The 24,926-nt window shown below is 38.6% G+C and overlaps 1 protein-coding gene across 4 annotated transcripts in view; it reads left to right on the forward strand.

Moving 5' to 3' along the window:
- The window catches only part of LOC135220584 (probable serine/threonine-protein kinase roco5), a 185,153-nt gene that overhangs the window by 93,788 nt on the left and 66,439 nt on the right, over positions 1-24,926 (forward strand). The gene's annotated exons all lie outside the window — the stretch shown is intronic.

The raw sequence follows: 24,926 nt of genomic DNA on the forward strand, positions 1-24,926 counted from the left end.
CTGCTTATGGGACTAGTGTTGTTATGCGGACGACAAGAATGTTTTAACCGGCGCGGCTTCCCTCACTAAAAACCAATTTTTGAAATCGTTGTTCTTCGTCACTTTTTTTTCCTTTTTTCAAGTTCTTATAATTGGTATGGTCACGTTTGCTTTTTCCTTTGGTGGCTGTTATCATCCTGTATAGTTTGTTTCTGTGGGCGTTATCATTCCTGATTGACTTTTAATAATCTGCCACACAATGAATACCATTATTTCTGAGTCTCCTCATGATGCCAATATTTACATTTTTGGAACTTGGGATCAAACCGCAATTTGGAGAGTAGTGACGTTTTTAAAAAAGCACAAAATTGATTTCGAGATGAGTGACAGCATCACTGATAAGCATTTGTTGTGGCTTCCTGGAAGAGATAGTGGCGACTCTTCACTTGATATGAAGCTGACACATGTCAGTTTTTTAGTAGTCTAAGCGTAGTAGCTATTTTTTTTATTCTGAGCAATATATCGTGAGCTCTGTCTGACATAGTTTATGAAGAGCTATTGTGTTTTGTATCTCATTACTTACATAAGGCTTCCGTCCCTTCGCTGTACCATAGTATTCTGTCAACTCCCTTTTATTTGTTGAAAAGTAAATATGACTGTGATGATGTCTGCGAACCCTTGGAGACAAAACTTATTTTAGTTTAGCAGAAAAAATGAGTTGTGAGCAATTTTTTTCCCGTCATACAATGGATTATGAACTACCGAGCAACCTATTACTCGAGAATTTATGTCGCCAGTTTTCCATCCCAGCATTATGAAACTTAGTTATGACGTAAACTAACGGCAGTTTTTCATATTAGATTTAATGATTGTAGGTTGAGGATTACTTCGTGTGATAACTTGAGAACTGACCCAAGCCGAACACTAATGGAAGTCAGTGTCAGCTTTTACCTGAGACTTGTGCTTTGTATGGTTGCTCATCATGTGGAGAAGTAATGTAATTGAGCCGTTACGTAATTATTTGTTAAACGTAACAAGCCACCCGGCAATTTTAGACTTCAGAAGTTCTGCATTTTGTCAGGCAGAAAATTGAAATACAAATATGTACGTTATTTAAAAAAAAAAAAATAGTGCCTCCTTCCATGTCCTTTGGTCAGAATTCTCACGCATCTCCCAATTTCATGATTATACTGTGATGCCGTTGACTGTGGTAAGTCTTTGGCTGGTCTGTGAAATAAGTTATTTGTTGATTAAGAATGATAAACTTCTGATTTAAAACAGTGTGGTGGCAACCCGTTAGCAGGGCAATATTGCTGCGTCAACGTCTAGCATTAGATCTTATCATTGCACCAGATAATTAATGTATGTCACCTTCGGACTGGCAAGTCGTCGTTGATAGATATGCTCTCCCCACCTCCTTTAGTTATATCCTTATTCATGGAACTTTTTAGAGAGGACATCAACCAGGCCTTCATTGTAGTGTGTTAGGTTTCACAATTGGCCTTCAAATGCAATGGTTCTGCTTGTAAGAATCATTTATTGTTTTTTCAACAAACTCACTCATTCTGTCTCTTTCAAAAGTTGCTGGTGGAACAGCAAGGAAAAGGGATTGATTTTATGTCAGTGCAAAATGTAAACAGCAGTTTCGTCTTCTTGAACGGTTTGTTGGTCAAGAAGTGTATTAATGCGTACTACATAAGCATTTCAACTGTTACAATGTTAAACGCACCTTGATATAGGAAAAATAAACAAAAAGAAAGTAAAATATTTTATGTGGGATTTTATTTTTCATTCATATTAGTAAAAGAAATAGACATTTTAGGTAGCATCTTATAATCTTGTATTATTATATAACTTCCTTTTTTTTCAATTCAGCTCTGAACTCGAGCGTGGCTTACTTTTATGAAAGTGCTTGAAGGTTTTTTCGAAGATAATAATTTTTCCTGCGATTGAGATATCTGAGAGAGAGATTGATAAAGTAGTAAGAAAGAGTCAGGCAACTGCTTGAAAATATTCTCAAATCCGTTGACTTTATTGGTTTGGAACTCATCTACAGAACTGACCACTCCACGTACGGAAATGATTCTAAATAAATCATTTGTATGTTACGTTGGCGCCCTTTGCTTAAATGTTCGTTCTCTGGATCTTCGTCAGGGAATTCGCGTGACCTTTCCATTTCAAACGACGTAAGAGACGAGGATTAGTTTTAATCTACGCGAAGGTTTACAACAGTATTTTCCCCTCAGGGTATCAGGGTGCCTGGCATTTAGCCTTTATATACATGCAGTGGGTGGATGTGTGTGTGTGTCTCCTTGTTTCCCGCGCTTAATGACTCTCTCTCTCTCTCTCTCTCTCTCTCTCTCTCTCTCTCTCTCTCTCTCTCTCTCTCTCTCTCTCTCTCTCATTGAATTTCTTACTTACATCTTGGTTAAGGAAATTTGAGTTGTAAGGCATTAATAATAAGAATATTCTCCTTTCTTTTGCTACGTTAATCACTGACTTAGTATTCCAGTCTCTCATTGAGGGTAGACGCAAAAATGATCCATGCATTTCCCCAAGCGACGTAGGCAATGAATAAACGTCATGTTTTAGGTACGTTCATGTAAGATCTTGTGCTGGCTTGTAAGTCAAGCATTATATTTCTGCTCATTTGGAATCTTTTTGTTTGTTTTGTAGCAACTATACAGGATCCTATAATGATTGACCACAGTGACTGACAGACTGACTGTAGGTTCAGTCTTAACGAAGTTCCCGAATGAAGGCAGTTAATGCTTGCCACTTTCCATTTCCTACTGTCCTGAATTTAAATCAAAAGACCATTGCACAGAGTTGGTTTGAGGGAGACCTCATGATCCATTTGATTTCTTTCGTGGTCGTGAAATATCTTTGCAATACAAAATTGGTGGTCATTGTAGTGGAAAATATTTTTGGAGAGGACAGTTCACTTGAAGTGGTTGTTTCCAGATTCCTTCGTGTGCTTCTAAGATTCAAAAGGACTAATCTTGACATTTCTTGGACGGAGTTGGTCTGTCACGATGCAAGTATGTGAGGAAGGAGAGCCGGTTGTTTATGATGTCCCGAAAATATCAGAAGTATTCCGTTATATGAAACATCAGTCGGTTATCGCTTAGTTTCATTATATTTGAGAGACGTGCTGGCGCTGTAGGCAAGTCTCGTCTCGTCCTTAGCATGCTGTCAGGAAGAGACGAGATGCACTTAAGGAGAAGGTTTTAGAATGCAACTCTTGTTGTTATTGTTATATTTACTCTCTTTTCGGTTGTTAACAGCGTGGCAGTAGCGATGACCTGGTTCCCGCTCCTGTCATTCAGCTGTAGGCTTGGTTCTTCTTCCCTCCGCCACTCCACCGCATCGTTTGTAGGTCACAAAATTGCTTTGTCGTGTCATTGTTATGTGAGTCTTGAGAAAGGCGAAATGACAGTTGGTCATCATATTTTCACACGGCCGCGACGACGAAACTGCCGGATTCTGACGAGTCTGGGAATTTGCATAGAAACGGCATGCTGTCAATCAATACTTCCTGGTGGACATGCCCTATCGACCAATCAGGTCGCTTGACGTCATAGCTGCCTGGGGCTAAATCATCACCGAAATAAATTGCACCGAAAGTTGCCTTGTTTTTGGCAATTCTTACATGAATTTGACCTTCTGTGTTAAGCTATTTATTTTTATTTTTTCTTTCAGTCCTGATGTCATGTGTGGGGCTGTTTTTTGTGAATGAATTTTGAAGGACACCAACTGAAAATGAAGTTGTATTCGTTTTCATCTTTTGAATATGTCAGGGTGTAATGCGAAAACGTCTCCATTTGTTCCTTGTATTTATGGTAATTGTGTGATCCAGACAAATCAGGAAAGCTTCCAAGCTGTAACAATAAGGCATCAGTGATCGTGTACTTCTTGTCACGAGGTGCCACAAAAGCAAGAACCCGTGCTGGCATAGGGCCTCCTCGTCGACACAAAAGCAACTGGAGTTAATTTATACCTACAAGTGCAGACTGGAACCTATTCTGTCATTGTCGACGACATTGGAAGCTTAATGTTTTCGGTAATCGAGCACATACACGAAGATGTTGCATGTTGGAGTTTCGACGTAGGATATATTATATATTTTTATGTAAATAGGTCTTTTGTTAATGTACATACATACATCACACACACACACACACACACACACACACACACACACACACACACATATATATATATATAATATATATATATATATATATATATGTGTGTGTGTGTGTGTGTGTGTGTGTGTGTGTGTATGTATGTGTATGTGTATGTAAATGCATTTGATCAGTATTTGAACAGGTCGTTAAGATATACATTTGTCAGCGCCAACTTGCTAACTTTGATATTGGATTTGATTTGCCCAATCAAGTTGGAATTGATGTAGTATCTAAGAACTGAGTTCTAGTATCATATGATGCCGTATTGAGGAAGACATTCCCAAACTTATCTGATTCCATATCGACCAGGCACATATGTGTGCAGGCTGATAGAAAATGTGAGTGCAAATGATCATTCGCAAGCAGTCATGGTTGATTTGTAGTTACTCGTTGGGCGAGTGGTTTCTCGTTGGATGAGTGGTTTTCGCGCTCGGCTACCAATCCGGTGGTCCTAAGTTCGATTCTCGTCGCGGCCAACGTGGAATCAGAGGAATGTATTTCTGGTGATAGAAATTCATTTCTCTATATAATGTGGTTCGGATCCCACAATAAGCTGTAGGTCCCGTTGCTAGGTGACCAATTGGTTCCTAGCCACGTAAAATATCTAATCCTTCGGGCCAGCATTAGGAGGCTGTTCATCAGCTCAGTGGTCTGGTTAAACTAAGATATACTTAACTTTGGTTGATTTGTAATGTAGATATGAAGGTCGAGTGCGTATATCTCATTACCGGGATTGATGATAGTATTGATTGGCTAAGACTATCCGGACTTGAAGGTTTTCATGGTAGATTTCGAACTACGCATTTTTTCCCCCGTTTTGTAAAGGTAGAATACAATTCCTGGTGTTCATGGCTGAATTGGACACTAGGTGGTCCGATAGGTAGACGCTTGGAAGACCGTGGAAGACCTACCTTATTATCTTGCTTCCTAAAGTGAGGTAACACGCCAAATCCTTTTAGGGTGCTCTTTGTATGGGAAGGAAGCCTTATTAAGAGCAATGATTTATGATAGCTTCGAAGGACGACGTACATCATTTGCTTATATTGTCATCTATTAGGTATTTTATCTTTGCACGGTAGGTCTGTAGATGATCATTTCAAGATATTTCACTTAGGATATTTCCGTAATTATGGTTCCATAGCAAGATACGAGCATTTGGAGACATTCTGTGACTTTAGATAAAGGTTGTGCTTTTACATCCGTTGTTTTCCAGACAACCCTTATGTTATAATGTCCATGGTTCAGCTGCGTTATCTAGTTCATCTGGGAAGTTCTGACTTCAATCTATCATCAGCGAAGTTGGCTGTAGTCTTTCAGCCTACCTGATGTCCAGTACCGTACTTTTTCCCCCTTCCTTTGTCATTTTTTTTTCTTGCCAAGATAAATTATGGCCATGTTTTTACCTGCCCACTCGTGTCGTCAGAGCTTTTATCAATCTGTGGCAGTAGCTCTCTACGGCTTTGTAAGATTTTTAAGTTATTTTTTTAAAAGTCCTCTTCTGTGTGCGTGTGTGTATCAAGCAAGACGGTGAAAGTATTTGATATCGGACCCCCCCCCCCCCCCCCCCCCGACGTTCAAAACTGTTTCGTGCTACAAGGAAGTACGTGAAACGAGTATTGGTATTTGGTTCACAAGTTGAACAAACCCGAAGCGTGTTTAGAAGTATTGCTTTAAATATGGGCATTATTGTCCCTGAGAAGGAATAGAGATTGAAAATGTCCCCTTTGAAAGTGAAGTTTTCGTACAAACGATTTTTTCGCTTGAAGTTGTTGTGCATCACGGCCTCTCTGCTATTTGCGGACATCTTAGATGCTCTGCTTCCTGTCATGGTCGTCGCTTTAGGAAAGTGGAAAAAGTCTCTCAGCTTTATCATGTCTGGAGCTTGTGATTCCTCGGGGTTAGTGACTGGCAGTGGAATTCGGGATGATGTCTGGGAATGAACGTTGGAGTAGGCGATCATTTTGAAAGTCGTTCTACCTGTAATGTGACGGGTTCAGCGTGCTGATGGAAGAGCTGGTTTATGTCACCGGAATTCATAGAAGTGAGAATTGTCTTTGTTTGAATTGGACAGTACTGAGTTCTCCAACACGATTGAGTATGATATATGTAAAGTCAATCTAGTTTGTAGGGCGTGGGGGGATCGTAAGTTTGTATATTTGAAGGTCCAGGCTGTATATGATTTGTGTAAATTGTCGAGAGAAGAGAACAGTAAAGCTTAAAAATGAATTCATGGAAATGTAAGCCCAGACACCTTTGGCCGTTTGTTTGTGTTCAACAGACGCTTATCGATTTCCGAGAGTGTTTCTGGTAAATAAATGAATTTATATACTATCTTTATATCTGTATATATGTCTGTACTATGATGCAGGGGTGCATCGATGGACGGTCTGGTTCTTGTAATTTCATGTTGCTGTAGATTCCTGGAGGAAAAAGAACCGAGGCACAAGATTTGTAGCCTTCTGTTATTAACTCAAGTCCTTTGTCAGGCCTTTCGGTCGGAAGGTGAAAGGAGAGCAACCAACCATGGTATCCGTCAAGGGCTTCCCACTACCCATTGTATGGCATTGTATACCCTTTCCTAAGCAAAGACAATGTGCCTCAGCTGTGGAGTATTGTCCTGCATTGATGCCTGCATTACGTGCAAGGTCCTTGAAATTTACTAGAGTATTTGAAGGACCTTCATGTTGGCCATTTGTCAGCAGAGTGACTACTTTCAGACTAAATAAAACACTTCATTCGTTCAATGTCATCCATGTGCACACAGTGGATGGTTTTGACGTCTTATGATATTGTGTAAAACATTCGTGTGCATGCGAAGAGACATTTTGTATTATTGTTCTGTTCGTCAGGAATTTCTGGTGTTCATAGTCTTGTGTATTTTATATATTATAGTCGGTGAACAGTTTCATAATTTTGTAAGATGGCGTTTAAAGCTGAATAACTTTGTAATTACGAAATAGGTAACAGTATTGAAAAAAAAAAAAAAAAAAAAAAAAAAAAAAATAAATAAATAAATGAATACAACGCCCGATTTCGTATTTTGGTTGGGAGTCAACTTCAGCAAATCATAAAGCGGGCAGTGGGCAGCCTTTTAAGAGCTGCCTTGGTAGTCTACCCTCCTGTTATCTTCCGGTCGGAGAAAAACACCCACCGCTGCACAAAGGCGCTTCCGTCCGAAGTATCCACAGAAATATGCAGAGCTTCGAAACCTTACGTCACTTCCACCGGGTCGGGACTTGCTGCCTCCACCTCCTTATGCAATAAAACGGAGTGTTTCACTTTTTTATGTGTAACAACGATACTGTACGGGCAATGAACTCCACATTAAGATTTGCCGTCGTCCAGCCTTTCTCACCATTGGCCCTTAATTAGGCAGAAGGAAAGTACCAAGGTCAGAGTTTCGAGACGGTGCCTAACGTCCCTTGCTCCAATATGACCGTCTTTCATTGATGACAGCATTGGAACTATATATATATATATATATATATATATATATATATATACATACATACATACATATATACATACATACATACATACATACATACATACGCGTGTGTGTGTGTATGAAGTTTGCATGCATTTTATGGGTGTTTGTGAGACTGTATGTTAATAATGGGAAATAGTATGAGTATCAGTTATATCAAAGTAGGTTTATTTTCAAGTGCTTAGACGCACACGTGCTTTTTATTTCAAAGGATGCCATGCGTTCTCTCTCTCTCTCTCTCTCTCTCTCTCTCTCTCTCTCTCTCTCTCTCTCTCTCTATGTATTATATATATATATATATATATATATATATAGATATATATATATATATATATATATATATATATATATGGGTGTGTGTGTGTAAAATTCCCTTCGTTGGTCGATTGCAGCACTTTAGGCATTCTCGTATCATTCTCTGAGGACGGTGTTGAATAAAGTTAGCTCACTGGAATGTACTGGTTAATAGAGAACACGGAATCCCCGTTTTGAAGAGTAGATCGGAATTTTCTTCTCGTTTGCTTAATATAACTAAAATGAAATGAGAGAGTACAGAATTATTGTCATCTTTGTCGTGAAAGTCAACAGCAAGCAGAGGAGGATGAAGAAGACCAGTTGACTGGAAACCAGAGGTGGACATGCAGCAGAGGGAGAAATGGTCTGATGAGAAAACAGTGGAATGAACTGCGAAAGAAGCATAGCAAGAAAAAAAAAATGTCTGGTGTGTAATTCCAGTAGTTTGAGGTTTACTCTTGACGTCTAGAGGTCGAAGGTCCCGTCCTTGGGGGTTTTGTAAGGGGCTGCGGGTGATCTCTTTCTTCTTCTTCTTCTTCTTCTTGAGTAAGTGGCGAAGGGCTTTCTGGTCCGTCTGAAGTTGGTGCAGGGAATGTCTTGCGGGATCTTAGATGTAAAAAAACAAGTCTTCTGTTTTTTTTCTCCATTTTTTTTTTTACACTTGTCAGTCCTTTCAGTACTTTTCTGTCGTTTGTCTTAGTTGATTTCATCTAATCAAACAAGACTGGCACTTTGTGGATTTAATGGAATCAGATAATTCTAACTCTTTGTTGATTTAATTTAATCGGAGAAGACTTTGTGGGATTAATTTAATCAGACAAGATTGACAATTTGTTGATTTAATGGAATCAGACAAGTCTGACTCTTTGTGGATTTAATTTAATCAGACAAGTCTGACTCCTTGTTGATTTAATTTAATCAGAAAGGTCTGGCTCTTTGTGGATTTAATTTGATCAGACAAGACTGACTCTTTGTGGATTTAATTTAATCAGACAAAACTGACTGTTGGATTAATTTAATCAGACAAGACTGACTCTTCGTTGATTTAAATTAGTCAGACAAGACTGCCTTTTTTTGGTTTGATTTAATAAAGCAAGATTGAATGTTGATTGAATTTAATCAGACAGCTGACTTCTTTTTTAAATTTAATTTAATCAGCCAAGGCTGACTATATGTAATTTAATCAAACAAGTCTGCATTAGGGAACCAGTAATTGGGAAGGATCTCTGCTGTAAATGGTGTCTTCGTTTTTATTTTATTTGTTTTTTTATATGTAATAGATTGATTAGATTTAGTTAGGTATAACAGACTTATCTCGCTTGTTGGTCGATGAAGTATTACTTTCTAACATGAAAACACAAACTATATATATATATATATATATATATATATATATATATATTATATATATATATATATATATATATATCTATTATATATATTATATATATATATATATATATAATATATATATATATATATAGTTATATATATATATATATATCTATATATATATATATATGCTGGTAATCTTCTTAGACACGAAGATATGTTATGCAATTGTATTCCACATAGGAAATTAAAGTTGTTTTTGTTAGAATATGTCCAACAGTCTCTTTAATAAACTCTCCAGGAGGAGGTTCATTTCAGGACGGAACTGTTGGGCGTATTCTGACAAAAACACCTTTAATTTACTTACGTGGAATACAACTGGCCTATATATATATATATATGATATTATATATATATATATATCTCTATATAGTATATATATATAACGTACATATAATATATTATTATTTAGTATATATACATATATATAATTATTGATATATAACTATTATATATACATACACACACACACACATATACATACATACATGCATACATACATATATGTGTGTGTGTGCGTGCGCGTAGCTAGATTTTCATAAGAATTTTGTTTTCAAAGTTGCAGTGTTGCATGCGTGTTAGGGATCAAGTTCCGGGAAGCGTAATGAATTTTGCAACTGCCGTATTGAACCTCTCCTCTTGGAACGGCGGAGGAATTGTGCAGACCTAGCCCCTGGCTGCCCCTCCCCTCCCCCGGTGACCCTCCTCTGCCAACCTACCTTTCCTAGGAGCCCCTTCTATCCCTTCCAGAGGGCGTCTGGAAGAGGTGGATGGTTGGGTGTCTGGAAAACACCCAAGATTAGGCCTTCAGAGAGGATTGGCAGGTATTCCAGGCAGAACTTTGATTGTACCTTCCGTTAATTGTTTAGTACTTCGTTCCGGTACATGTCAGTATGGGGATGACATAGAGCCTAAAAACCGAGGTGGTGGTGTGACTATTGCTCTGCTTCCATTCGGTTCATGAAGGAGTTTTTTCATAAGTTTCTGTAGAAATGTCATTATGTGTAATCCGAGCGTTGTTTTAAAGACAAAGAATTGTTTGCTTTTGCCGATATATTTTCAGATGTTGCGTCTTATGTCACAATTCTAGTTTAATGACGTTATGGTTACCTGTAGCCATTTTTATCCCTGCCCATTTGTTTATGATTACAAAGCTTTGGTGGTATGTTGGATAATCTTCTGCGTGTGACGTTGAAAATGAATGCACATTTTTTTACTGATGATTAGAGAAACCACTGTTTTTCCAGTCAAGCGTCGCCTAATTTTCCTCCAAACTCTTCTGTTGTTGCAGTTCTCATATTTTGTTCAAGACACAAATCTCTAGTTAATTCTACTATGTGATTCGGAGCCTTTGTCCCGGTGTTTTTCCGGAATAACTTTTTTTCTGTGCATTTGACAAAGAGATTACTCAGCCATAGTATACTTTACATCCATACCTAATTTTCAGCAGCATCCTTTATTACTTATATTAGAAAAAAGTATATTTATAAGAGTAAGATAAAGCAGCCGAAGCCAGTGGCGGAACATAATGTATGGGTTCAAAGTTATGTGACGTCAGCATATGACGTTTCGACTCCTCCCACGAGGTGATGACGACAAACCGCTGTCTCTGAAATTCTGAATGAATATTCGTACCTTGTCAAGGCTTCAAGAATGGTGGGTATGATAAATCATTGTCCGCGTGGTTGCAGGACAGCTTTTGTGATTCGACTTGCACAATTGTTTAGAAGTGAGGAGGCCCGTGGCAAACCCTACCTAAGCTTGAACTGGTAAATGAATAATAAGGCCCTTTTTTTGGGTAAGGAGTACACCCGCACATCCAAGGCTACCAAGTTTTCGTCTTTTGTTGACTTCCATAAGGTGCAGAAAGATAATTACATGTACTCTATAAAGCAATAGTTGTGGATTTCTTAGTAAAATATAACTTGCGGAGCTACATTAAAACTTGCTTTGCAAAAATAAAAATGTCATGTGTTATAATACATCACTGAATAACCTCTATGGGTCCCAGTGCTTGGCTTGAAGTCTAAATTCTGTAATCCAATCTAATCCTGTGCAATTGTCTGTTTATTACAATGATCGCCACTGCCATATTAGGAAAAATATAAAAGGAGCTACGACGAATGACAAAATTTTCTTCACTTTGTTAATTGATTTTTGATTATATAATTTTTCAGTGGAGAAATAGTCATAGAAAGTGATATCTCGGGATTACTTGTGGAAACCCTTTTCTTCAAGGATTCTAGACTCGACCTCATTGCATAAATCCTATATACTGCTATACTACTACTACTACTACAAAGTGTAAACAAGGAGTATTGGTTGTATTTCATTGTTGCCATAAGATATAAGATACCCTGTGACAAAGTGTCATCTTTTTCAAGTACGTTGATAAAATTTATTCCGGAAAAACACTGGGACACCGGCTGTGAATCTCATAGTAGTATATAGAGAGGCCAACAGTTCAGTGTATTGAGAGGACGAGTGTACAGGCAAACAGTCTCTCATTGCCATTACGATAGCCGCAGCTCATTGACTAGCAGCCATGGCCAAAATCTGTTTCTTCATCGAGTAGCAAAAGAAATCTTGAAAAAAGAAACATAGGGCGATACGGCAATTTGAAAAGACGTTGTCTGAGGTTACTGACAGCCAGATGTTGCGAGGAGCACTCACGCCAACGGACATGGAATGAGGATATTTTTACTGTGTCATTGCGATTGAATTGCCAGAGCCAGCAGCGTTTGTTGTGCGATGCACGCAAGTACTCTGTAGTTTCGCATCACAAAATCACGAGCGAATCCGTGTGCATGGAATGCTGTGGATTTACATAATAAATATCTTAAAACAAACAACTCGGGAAACGTACTGGGATCATGAAAATATTACCTTGGTAAATCCGACTTTGCTGATTTGGTAAAGCTTTTGGGAAATTCAGCACTAAGATAATAGGCATCTAGTGGTCGCTCACTGTACTCCTGTTATAGTTATTTATATTTGCTAAACAATGAAAATAAAATCTTGAATATTGACCGTATGTAAGGTGTGTGTGTGTGTGTATACATATGTATATGTATATATATATATATATATATATATATATATATATATATATATATATATATATATATATATATACACTATACATACATACATACATACTACTTACATACATACAACTTCTGCCTTTCATTTTCCTGTGGTAGTCGCTTGTATACAGCAAATGATTAAATGGCAGATTGTGTAATTTAGCTTTGCTTTGGGCTTCAATAATTGCAGTGAGGGAACTAGACTGTACTTGTCCACTGGTTGTCGTTTCCAGTCGGGAGATGGCTCCATCAAAGACTGGTGTTGTCTTGCGAGTATGGAGGCAGCCGCAGCCTTCCCTACCCTACCCCGTACCCCTACCCCACCCCGACCCCTACCCTACCTAACCCAAGTCCCCACAGCTGCTGATCAGATCCCTTTTGAAGACATTATGTCCCCATTACTTATCTTTTATAGAAGTCCAGTTCGCAGTATCAAACAGCCGACCTAAATTTAGAGAAAGAAATGACCTCATAAACATTACAGATTTTCTCTCTTCGTCTTTACGGGAGGGACGAAGGATTTCGGAGAATGTGAGCAGTTCCTGGACCCTGGTATGGAAGGAGGAACAATCTAAGAAACTGATCTTTTTGGGGTCACGTATTTTTTACGTTGCACAGAAAATTGTAACGATTTGAATACTAATAAACAGGAGCCGCGGATCTTTTGAAGATCTTGATGGAAAGGAATCTTCCCTTCTTTTACCCTTGTGATTATTCAGGAATCATTTCCTTCTATTCGTTGCTATGTAATTGAGACGGAAGAATCTGATGAGAAATCCGCCAATGTTTCTCATTTCTGTTGTTTTGGAACCGAATGTAGTATTTTAGAGCGGACATTGCAGTTAAGTTACGAATGCTCTAGTAAGGAAAATATTCTCACCAACCGCAGCCTTCCTTAGTGGCAAGCAGTAATAATGAATTGTTAGGATTTCTCGTGCAACGCAGCTCCGTCCTGCAGTTTCCCTGCAAGCATTATCTTATTATTCATTTTAACGGGGGTGGGGGGAGGGAAGTTGACTTCCTCAGACGCAGTTGAAGGAAAACGTTTTTGTTAGGGTGTGACCTTTGTCACGCAATGTTAATTTGAATTGCCTTAAACTATGTACATATAAAGTAAGCAGGCAAGTGTATAATTTTTTTTCTTGCTGAAAACCACTTGATTGTAAAGAAAGTAAGCTTAGTATAAATGAAAGAAAGGACGATGATGAGATCATGACAAAAGCAAGTAGTGAAACACTAACACTGCAAAAATGCGTGAAGTTGATCGTATCAGATTTTCTTTAAATCTCTGCCTTGTGTGGGGCTGCCGACTTGTAAGGAAGAAAGGACAGGAACATTCAGTTGTGGTCAGATTTTCTCTTAATGGCTCAATAACTACGGTAGCCGTGTGTGTACTTTTGTTTGTATTTTGGTGGGCGTTTCCTTATATATGTTTGTTGGAATAAGTTGTACATTATTGAATTTAACGTTCGACTGTCCGTAAATGGTAGAACGAACGGATGTAATTTAAGATATTCATTGCATGTGTTTGCTCGAACAATTAACAAGGCATTGAGAAGAAACAAGGATCTTATTATGTATATCATAATTTCAACGGAGATTGCGCGCGTGCGCACACACACACACACACACACACACACACACACACACACACACACACACACACACACACACACGTTGCCCTGATATCCGGGACCCCCCTGTATCCTGTCAGCCAATCAGAGGTGATTTCATAGCCGCTCAGTGGCAAGATACTGCCCATGCACGTATAAGGTGGGTATGTCAGGGTCTATGGATTCCCTCTCGTAGGAGATACGGGAATTCGATGATGAGGAAGAACAGGCCACTAAGAGACAATTATAGTTTAATTTACTTGAAATAACCTCCACAGTGGTAATGGTAAGTCCTTTAAACGTAATGTTTTATTACATTCTGAAAAGCTAATTGATAATTTTCTATGTCAATGCTTCTATTTCCTAAATGGCCTCTAAAAGAAGCAAGGAAATTTGAATACGCCACTATATTTCGGCCATTACACATAGGCCCTTGTTTCTCTGGAAATAGAGAAGATACTACAGTGGCTATATTGATGCAGTCATGTAGTAGATAGACTGAAGTGGTTTTAGGCGTTCCAGCCGGACTTGATGAGGAGCTGGATTTCCGTTATAACATGTGGACCTTGGGTCACAGGGTTGACCTGGGAAATTGTTCGGCGGTGACTCTCCCGGTTGGTCTAGGTAGAGTGCCCTTTAATGAGAAGATTCATAAGGGTGTTGTCCTCGATGTCGGCCTTCTAGGGCCCTTATGGCGTCCACAAAGCCACGAATAAAAAGAGCCACGAGAACAACAACAAAATAACGCTCCAGTAGGTAGAGGACATTAAAAACGCAATCAGAAGCATCGAATCTGAAAACCCTTTTGTTTTTTGCTGCCAAAATAGAATAGAAACTGAATCCGGCGCATACAAGGTCCCGTGGTGGAGATTGTAAAATAGTTTACAAGGAACAAACTGGCAGGTCGCCATCCGAGAGATCAGAGATTAGCACATCACAAAATATCTGTTACGTTTGACTTAGAAAATTCACCCTAGAGATTTTGGTCATCGTATTAATTGGAATGAATCAACTTCTAGTATTGAAAAGTGTGTCCATACAGAATGAAGATTCTGGAATAAGCCTTCATTAACCAATCCCGTGGGGGGGTAGTGCCGTCAGTGCATCTCATGCGGTGCACTGTAGGCATTACTTAAGGTTCTTTGCAGTGTGCCTTCGGCCCCTAGATGTAACCCCTTTCGTTCCTTTTACTGTACCTCCTTTCATTATCTTTTTTCCATCTTACTTTCCACCCTCTCCTAACAACTACTTATTACTGCAACCGTGAGGTTTCCCTCCTGTTGCCCCTTTCAAACCTTTTTACTTTTAATTTCCGTTTCAGCGCTGAATGGCCTTATAGGTCCCAGGGCTTTGCCTGTGGCCTATATTCCATATTCAATTCAGTTCAGTTCATTAGCCAAACAGGTAGCATGAAACGACCAGAAAGGCATTGGATGGGAGCAGACATCGTGAGTTCTCTTCCTGCAAGCACCATCCAGCAGACCCAACCGCCAGAGAGCCACCGCTCAACAGATTCCCAGGAGGTCAACCCCGTAGTCCAAGGGCAAGAGATTTTAACTGCAATCTATGGTTCCAAGAATGACGTGATGAAATGAGCCATCTAGAAGAAAACTGGTTCAGTCTAAACACTGTCGGACCCAGCATTGCGTTTGCAGCAGCACCTCTTAACTTCCCACAGAGATGATGTGTATTGGCACAAAATGTAGTGCTTGCTTGAAAATTAATTTTTTCGTTTATGGGCCTTTTAGAAAGAACATGAACTTGTTAAATAACAGAAAGCTGTGATAAACGCACAAACACACACACACGCATATATAATTATATATATATATATATATATATATATATATATATATATATGTATAACAGAATCACGAAAGTTAGGAACGTGATAAATCCATAAATAAAGATAAATGCCACGAAGGAAAAATAAACGAAGGAGTCTGCGAGATCTTTCGGCTTAAAGGCCCTTTACTGAAGCAGATACTGACAAAAATACGAGAAAAGACAATACAAGAAGGTTTGTATAACTGACAGATAGGGATTATAAAAGGATTAGTGCCTAGAATCCGACACCAACCTGGAAGATAGAAACCTTCCCAAACAAGCATAAACAAAGGGTGCAATTAAAGGTTTAAGACAATCATCTCAGATACAATCTCCAGACAATTAAAGGATTATAGGTGAACAGCTATACGGAACCTGGTAAACAAAACCATATTCACAAAACATGACAGACATACTTACAATAAAATTTTTAATAACTCTAAGGCAATGACTGATTTTTATTTAAGTCAGTAATTATATATTTGAGGTCAATCTTAAACATGTTATAGATACAAGGGTCTAAATGAAAAAGGCCATGACTAACATTGAAATTACAATGAAAAGTAAGTTGTATTAAAGCAGATTCTAAAAGATTTCGTGATAAGACATCTCTTGACGTGCAATACTGAACTGTCAATCCAATTAATTCGGTGGTTGTTTTCACTTAAATGAATAAATAATGCATTAGATTTTTTCCCAGTTTTTACAGAGTATTTATGCTGCTTAGCCTTACTTCTAAGCCCTTGCTGGACTGTCCGAGATAGAATGAGGGACAATCCATACATGGAATTTTATATATTATGTTGTTGCTTTCTCTGGGGTCATTTTTTATTAACATTCTTTTTAGTGTGTTATTATAGGAAGAAACAAGGTTGACATTAAAAGCTTTTTCTTCCTATAATAACACACTAAAAAGAATGTTAATAAAAAATGGCCCCCAGAGAAAGCAACAACATAATATATAAAATTCCATGTATGGATTGTCCCTCATTCTAATCTCGGACAGTCCAGCAAGGGCTTAGAAGTAAGGCTAAGCCAGCATAAATACTCTGTAAAAACTGGAAAAAATCTAATGCATTATTTATTCATTTAAGTGAAAACAACCACCGAATTAATTGGATTGACAGTTCAGTAATTGCACGGTCAAGAGATGTCTTATCACGAAATCTTTTAGAATCGGCTTTAATACAACTTACTTTTCATTGTAATTTCAATGTTAGTCGTGGTCCTTTTTCATTTAGGGACCCTTGTTATCTGTAACATGTTTAAGAATGACCTCAAATATATAATTACTGACTTAAATTCAAAAATCAGTTGCCTTAGAGTTATTAAAAATTTTATTGTAATGTATGTCTGTCATGTTTTGTGAATATGGTTTTTGTTTACCAGGTTCCGTATAGCTGTCACCAATAATCCTTTAATTGTCTGGAGATTGTATCTGAGATGATTGTCTTAAACCTTTAATTGCACCCTTTGTTTATGCTTGTTTGGGAAGGTTTCTTATCTTCCAGGTGTGTCGGATTCTAGGCACTAATCCTTTTATAATCCCTATCTCCAGTTATACGAACCTTCTTGTATTGTCTTTTCTCGTATTTTTGTCAGTATCTGCTTCAGTAAAGGGCTTTTAAGCCGAAAGATCTCGCAGACTCCTTCGTTTATTTTTCCGTCGTGGCATTTATCTTTATATATATATACACACACACACACACACACACATATATATATATATATATATATATATATATATAATATATATATATATATATGTGTGCGTGTATGTGTATGTGTGTATGAATTTTTATCCCATCATCGTGATTCATATAGACGCATTAAGCTACAAATGTCCTTTAATATCGAATTCACTCTACATCGGAATTAATGTATTCTCATATATGTTAACCGAAAGGGAATTTTTTAGTTGATAATAATTTCGTCCTCTCGTGGATTCGAATCAGCGGACGGAGGAGAAATCAGGACTTCAGTGACAGTACCGACTTTGGTTCGAATCCACGAGAGGAGGAGTTTATTAACAGCAAAAAAAATCCCCCTTCTGTTAACATATATGAATTCCGAGCTAAGAGCGAAATGGATACTAAGGACATTTGTAGCTGCGCGCGCGCGCGCACGCACACACACACACACACACACACACACACACACACACACACACACACATATATATATATATATATATATATATATATTATCCTATCTCATATATATCTATATATATATATATATATATATATATATATATATATATATATATATATATATAGTGAATGTTATTGCAGATGTCTACAAGACCTGTTTCTTGGAGATATTTCTATTAGTTACATGACCACCGGCACTGATTGTTTTGCTGCGTTATTCCCGTGTAAATAATGAAATAAGTGGAAACTGACTTTTACACCATTCCTGCATGTTTAATTGTGCATTTTTATACTTATGCGAAACAGTCTTAGGGGACATTTGTAGTACGTTAGTGAAATACCTTTTATTCCTCGTCTCTAGTGTTGTCTAGCGATTTCGAGCGAAAAGTCTCATTATCTTGCGGATAAGATATGAATGCACCAAAAGGTAAGCAAAACTTGCCGTACGGGAACTCGTTCTGCCTCGTATGGATGGCTTGAGCCATTCTTAGCCTGGATCGACCCTGTGAACCTCCCCTGTGGAACGCTTCAGTCGGGTCTACGCCGTGATTCAGGTTAAGGAAGGAAGTCCAACGACGAGCAGGTGAACGCTTTAGTGTCTGAGAAACAGAGCGGTGTGATCCATATCTTCTTGGGCGTTTCTTCAACATTTGTTTATTCATCCTCGTCGACGTCAGCGTTATTACAATCGTAAATGTGATTTATTTTTCTTCTTGCGAGTATAAGTAACGTTTGAAATAACAAATTTATTGCTTAGCAGGGTTGCTCAAAAACTAGCTGTTTCTTTTGTGGCATAGCTGCGTCATGTTATTTATTTTAAATGAGTTACATTAAGTTATTCATTTTACATTAGTTACATTGTTCATTTTACACTAGTTTTATTAAGTTATTAATTTTAAATTAGTTTCATCGTTATACATTTTACATGAGTTACATTGTCATTAATTTGGCATTGGTTTCATTAAGTTATTCTTTTTAAATTTCATTGAATATACTGATGAAAAATACCCGTTTCTGGTAAACCGTATCACGCGGTTGGATGTATTCTGTGTTCAAAGTAATTGCTACTAAGTGTTTTACAACGAACATTCATTTCGTCTTCTTGAAGAAATGGGAACGTATGCTTACAAATATTTGATTCACAGTTTCTGTGTATGGTTTTAACAGTAATTTTTGTAGTTATGTTTTACGCCACAAATAACTCGTGAATCCACTTTACCTTTGGAATATTTCACTTCCAAAGAGAATCACATGTGATGAGCCCTAACCAGGATTGAGACCTATGCTTTTGTGGACGTTGAACTATTATGGCAGTCACTTACTGCACTTGGCCGTCAAAAGGTTGCTTTTTGAGGTTCTGTACCTTTTGTGCGTCAAACCCTATTTTTTTTACCCTCTCGAGAATTGAATTTGTTAGTCGTCCATCCTTGAATACCTATTTTTACCTTAGGGTTGGCTGAAAACGTCAAACTATTATTACCTGGAGTAGCTTTTGCTTTTTCTGTAGCGAGAAGCGTTTTTCTATAAGTATATAGTGTATTTGTGTAGATATCAACCATACTGTGAGACCCATATAAATATTTATATATGCACACAATTGTACTAATAACTAAAATGTCCTTATAACTTCTCGAAATCTCACTTTTTTGTTAAATATGCATGTCACCGCAAAGCCTGAGATCCAAATGTAATATGAAGGAATTCAGGTTTCTGTAGTAGGGTTCGAACCCCCATCCAGAGTATCAGAATGAAGTCACGTTACCGGTAATGTGACTTGCTATAATACTCCAAATGCAGGTTCGATTGCTGCCACGGCCGTCAGAATTTCTTCATATTCTTGCATTTGGATCCCAGGCTTTCCGGTACCTTGTGTATCCAGCGAGAATGAAGAATTTCGAGAAGTTGGAGGCCATTGCGATACGCATCAAGACAAGAAAGTGACCAGTAGATTCTAGTTGAACTTTGTCGGATAAGCCTATATAATTAGTTGATATCAGGCGTGTTATTACTCTCGTATTTTTGTATTTATTTCTTTTTAGAAACCCACTTATGTCATGGTATCTATTAAAGGGATGTCATTATCTGCGGTCTGCAGGAATTACGAAATGAGTGCCTTCTTTGTAAGCTACGGGCTGCATTTTCAAATCCACTCGTCATCATTAAGGCTTTTACGCTATCATGCCCATCTATGGCTTCAGAGGTGCAGCAACGCTCTCTCTCTCTCTCTCTCTCTCTCTCTCTCTCTCTCTCTCTCTCTCTCTCTCTCTCTCTCTCTCTCTGTTTTTCTCCCAGATTACTATATCTTCTATTTTCCATGGGCTGTGGGCCCTTTCTATCATTTTCGGGGGCGGGAGGGAATGCCGTCATTGGACCTCAGCCGGTGCACTGTAGGCATTACTTAATGTTCTTTGCAGAGTGCCTTCGGCCCTAAATGCAGTCACTTTTTTCCTTTTATTGTACCTCCTTTCATATCCTCTTTCTTCATCTTACTTTCCACCCTCTCCTAACACTTGATTCATACTGCAATTGCTTTTACGTTTTCCTCCTGTTACACCATTCAACCCTTTTACTGTCAATTTCCATTTCAGCGCAATGACCTCATAGGCCTTGCGCCTAAATTCTATATTCAACTCAATTCAGCTCTTATCATTTTTTGTCTTGTTACATGGAAAGAAGAACAAGAAGACAGAAGACAGGTGACATAGCCATTGCCTCCTAAGCATTCCTTTTGACTTCCCTTCTCTCCTCATGGCTGAACCACTTCGCATTTGAGCTGCTTTCTCATCAGGACCCCCGTCCATGAATCTGCATTTTTTTTTTCAAGTCAACACCTTAACAGAATGAATTTATTTGTAAATTCTCACGTTTCCGTTGCGTCAAATCCATCCTCCCCCTAGGTGGGTAGTGCTGTCAGTGCGCCTCTCGTGGTGCATTCTAGGAGTTTCTAAAGATTGTTAGCAGCGTCCCTCCAGCCCCTATCTGCGCCAACCTTTTAAAAGTCTTGTCATTGCCCTCCGTTCACACCCTTTCTTCCATCTTACTGTAAAGGGGGGAGAGGGGGGGCCAGGGGTGAACTGACTTTGACTGACTAATTCATTCGATCATGAAAATTTGACTCGATAGCCAAGAACTGGAGCACTTTCAGCCATCGTGCGCTAAGATTCTTTGCAGTGTCCCAAGGGAGAATTCTCAGACTTATTCTCCTATGGATGCAGTATATGCCGAGGCTTATTAACGATTGATAAATTCAGTTATAATAGTTTTAAGCAACATAGCAAGGTTACCTAAAAAGATACAAACTTAATAGAATATCGGAAAGGTCTTACGTTCTCTGAACACCTTAGCTGAAAGGTCAAGCCATCTTTCGTCATCCAAGTTTGTCCTTCGTCTGTATGAATGTATGAATACAGTCGGTATGTATGGTGTATAAAAACTTCAAATGTCTAACTTCCTCTTCCAGAATCCTTGGGTCACTGTCAGCCAAACGTAGATCGAAGCATCTGTTGTTAAAGAATTAAAGGTTGTGCAGGAAGATACAGGCGCCCCTCCGAGAGGGAACCATTAGCTGTGAAAGTCTGATATTTAAGGGTCCATTTGTAGTGTTGGTGTATTCCAGCTTGTTCAGTCAAATAGTGGGTCACGGCGCCAGGATGACGCCACTGTAAATAGACAGTTTAACTTGCTAATATGTAGGAAAAATCTGAAAGTATGTTTTTCTCATGAACAGTAGGACAGCAGTTTTCCAAATTAATGGGGGACCGTCCGCATATCAGATGATGTGAACAATCTGAATAAAGTAATTGAAAGCACAGCAAGATGACTCAGGCGACCGCTACCTACGCCTTGACCACCCTTGTTTCGGAGAAGCTGACCCACTTGTTTTTTTATTATTATTATTATATATTTTTTTACCATTAAATGGATGCAGTTAGGAAGCGCCCTCATATTTTCCGATGTTATTTTTTAAACCTATGCATAAAAAAAATTTTGCACCATGAACACTCGTGTTGACAATGACTTCAAAATTAGTGGGTAATTTCGGTACGTATAAATTTTACAGAATTTTTTGTCCCAAGATATCGCTTTGAAGGATGCTTGCCTTTTTGAAATGACTAGTATATTCATAGGACCCGCACTTTTAAGGCTGGTCTTTATCAGCAGACTGTGATTGACTCTTCAACATCCAGCTTACAGGAATTTGTATTCCGGCCGAACATTAGCATTTTTAGTGCTAGGAAACTGCTCGAGTGGCTCTCTTTCAACCAAGACCAGGGCCATGTGGCAGACTACGATTTTTGCATACGACTAATTACTCTCTCTCTCTCTCTCTCGCGCCATCGTCTCCCTCCCTCTTCCTCCTCTCTCTCTCTATATATATATATATATATATATATATATATATATATATATATACGATATATATATATATATATATATATATATATATATATATATATATATATCATATATATATATATATATATATAATATATATATATATATAATATGTGTTGGTTTCTTAAAGTGGTAAGTTTGGTGGTATGATTCAACAGAACGAAGGCCGGGGAAGAGGACTAATTGTATACCAATACTTTACCCCTAAAATGTATGAGGTTTGACATCGCGGCTCCTCACAGGTGGCCGGAGGGGAAAAGGTAGTGATAAATACCACCTACACAATACATTATTTTACTTCGAAAATTCAGACTAGCAGTATCGCGAAATGCCATGACATTTATCATAAACACTGGAAAATTGTACAATGTTCTCTTCTCTCTCCCTAACGCACTCTTTCTTTCTTTCTTTCTCCTCCTTCCCCAAAGTCCCCTCAGTTCCCTCTCCTTTCCCCTCAGTCCTCACAGCCTTCATCTTGGCTTCTTTCTTCCTGCCTCCACCGGCAATTTTCCGGCATTTGCTCCCCCTCCCTCAGTGCTGTAGTCGGTCGCACCTCCCCATCGTTTCTTCCCAACCCAACAAGACCCACCCAATTCTTTCTTATTCAAACACCACTCCTAAATAGTCTGTGTAAACTGCCAAGCGGCATCTCACGTGAACCCTTAGCAAGCATTTCTTATTTTCTGTCGATTGGAATGCGTTGGTAAGAATAAATTGGACTGAAATTCTCCTGTTTGTTACGTCAAAGGTGCAAGAAGTGTTATAAATGATGCCGTAGATAGAGGGATCGCTAAGCAAGTCCAAGTACATATCCCTAGGAACAGTAACTCATAGATTCTTTCAAATCCGAAAACTGAGCCTGGAGAACAAGGCAGTGGAGAATGTAAGAAATAATCGAAGTAGTTGTTCTATTATGCATGCAAAGGTAAAACAGTGAAGAGTGGGATTAGCCCTCTAAACAGAAGTGGATCCTTTATCAAGTCAATTTGTGAATGCCAATCCGAGTAAGCGCCTCGGTAGGGTGGTTGGTATGGTGTTTGCGTCCCACCTCGGTGGTCGCGGGTTCGATTCTCGGCCATTCCATTGAGGAGTGAGAGATATGTATTTCTGGTGATAGAAGTTCACTCTCGACGTGGTTCGGAAGTCACGTAAAGCCGTTGGTCCCGTTGCTGAATAACCACTGGTTCCACGCAACGTAAAAACACCATACAAACAAACAAACCAATCAGAGTAGTACACAGTTATTACTTATCTTTTTTTCTTTGTTATTTACCTGTCATTGTTCTATTTTGACTTTCCTTCCCAATTTACATTTCTGCACTGTGCTACTCTGCCCATTGCGGACTTCCCGCTTATAGCAGTCTCCTCTTCAAACTGTAGATACAGCTTAGGTTGTAATAATAATAATAATAATAATAATAATAATAATAATAATAATCCCAAAGCACGTAGGTTAACCTGTAATAACCCGGCTACAGTTTCTTCCTCTCAGACTGAACAATTCAAGGACCAGTCAAAGAAGCAAGATCCACATCATACAAAAGTCCCACAGGGAAATGTTCTTCCTGTTCTTATTACAAAACAGCCTTGAATGGGGACAAGTTGAAACTCACGCGCACTTTGGTAGGAAATCGAGAAATCTCGATTATTGATTCCATTACAATGAAGAACCAAGTGCAAGTTTTGGGAGTCATGACTTACGTACCGGCCACATAGCACCAGCATCCAACGTAGTCATGAACACTAAAATTAGACGCATTTGCAAAATCGGAGCGGGCTTAGTTTCAAGTCTTCCAACGCACAAATTGCAACCTCAGTTCTAGAACTGATGACAGGTGCTCTCTGTCTTAACCTACTTTATACCCGGCAGAGATTGCTATGAATCGCCACTTTGCTCTCACGGCATTCAACTTGTAGAGTTGTCTACCTCACTGTATCTCTAACTTCACTGCATCTCTAACTTCACTGCATCTCTAACTTCATGTGTCAGGCCGTGCAAAGCATAAGCTCATGCTATTGGGTATCCAGTAATAGAAAGAATCTACTTTAGAAAATGAAGTTGCAGTGAATAAGTATACAAACAGGAGCTTTCGACCTTCACGAAGGTCCTCTTCAACTATGCACCTGAAGAGGATCTTTGTGGTCGAAAGTTCCTGTCTTTATATTTATTCACTCAAACTGGGTTTTCTCCAGTAACTTTGATCAGTCAGAGTGCAGTGTCACTCGCCACTTCAGGAACTAACAGAGGGCGCAGATCTGACGCGATCTGTCACCTTGAAGTCAGATATCCAACCTCTTAGTTTTCAATAACTGAAATCAGTGATATCCAAGTCCACACATGGGAGAGATCTTCTCCCGGGTGAAGTCCCCCTCCCATCCCTATTAAAGTGTGAAGCCTGTCTATCTTCAGGTAACCTCTCTCTCTCTCTCTCTCTCTCTCTCTACTTTGGTTTTGTTCTGTTGTTTTTATTAAGACGGGAATTTTTGGAAATTTATTGTATGTTGCTTGG

Source organism: Macrobrachium nipponense, chromosome 2 (assembly GCF_015104395.2).
Source record: "Macrobrachium nipponense isolate FS-2020 chromosome 2, ASM1510439v2, whole genome shotgun sequence".
Taxonomy (NCBI): domain Eukaryota; kingdom Metazoa; phylum Arthropoda; class Malacostraca; order Decapoda; family Palaemonidae; genus Macrobrachium; species Macrobrachium nipponense.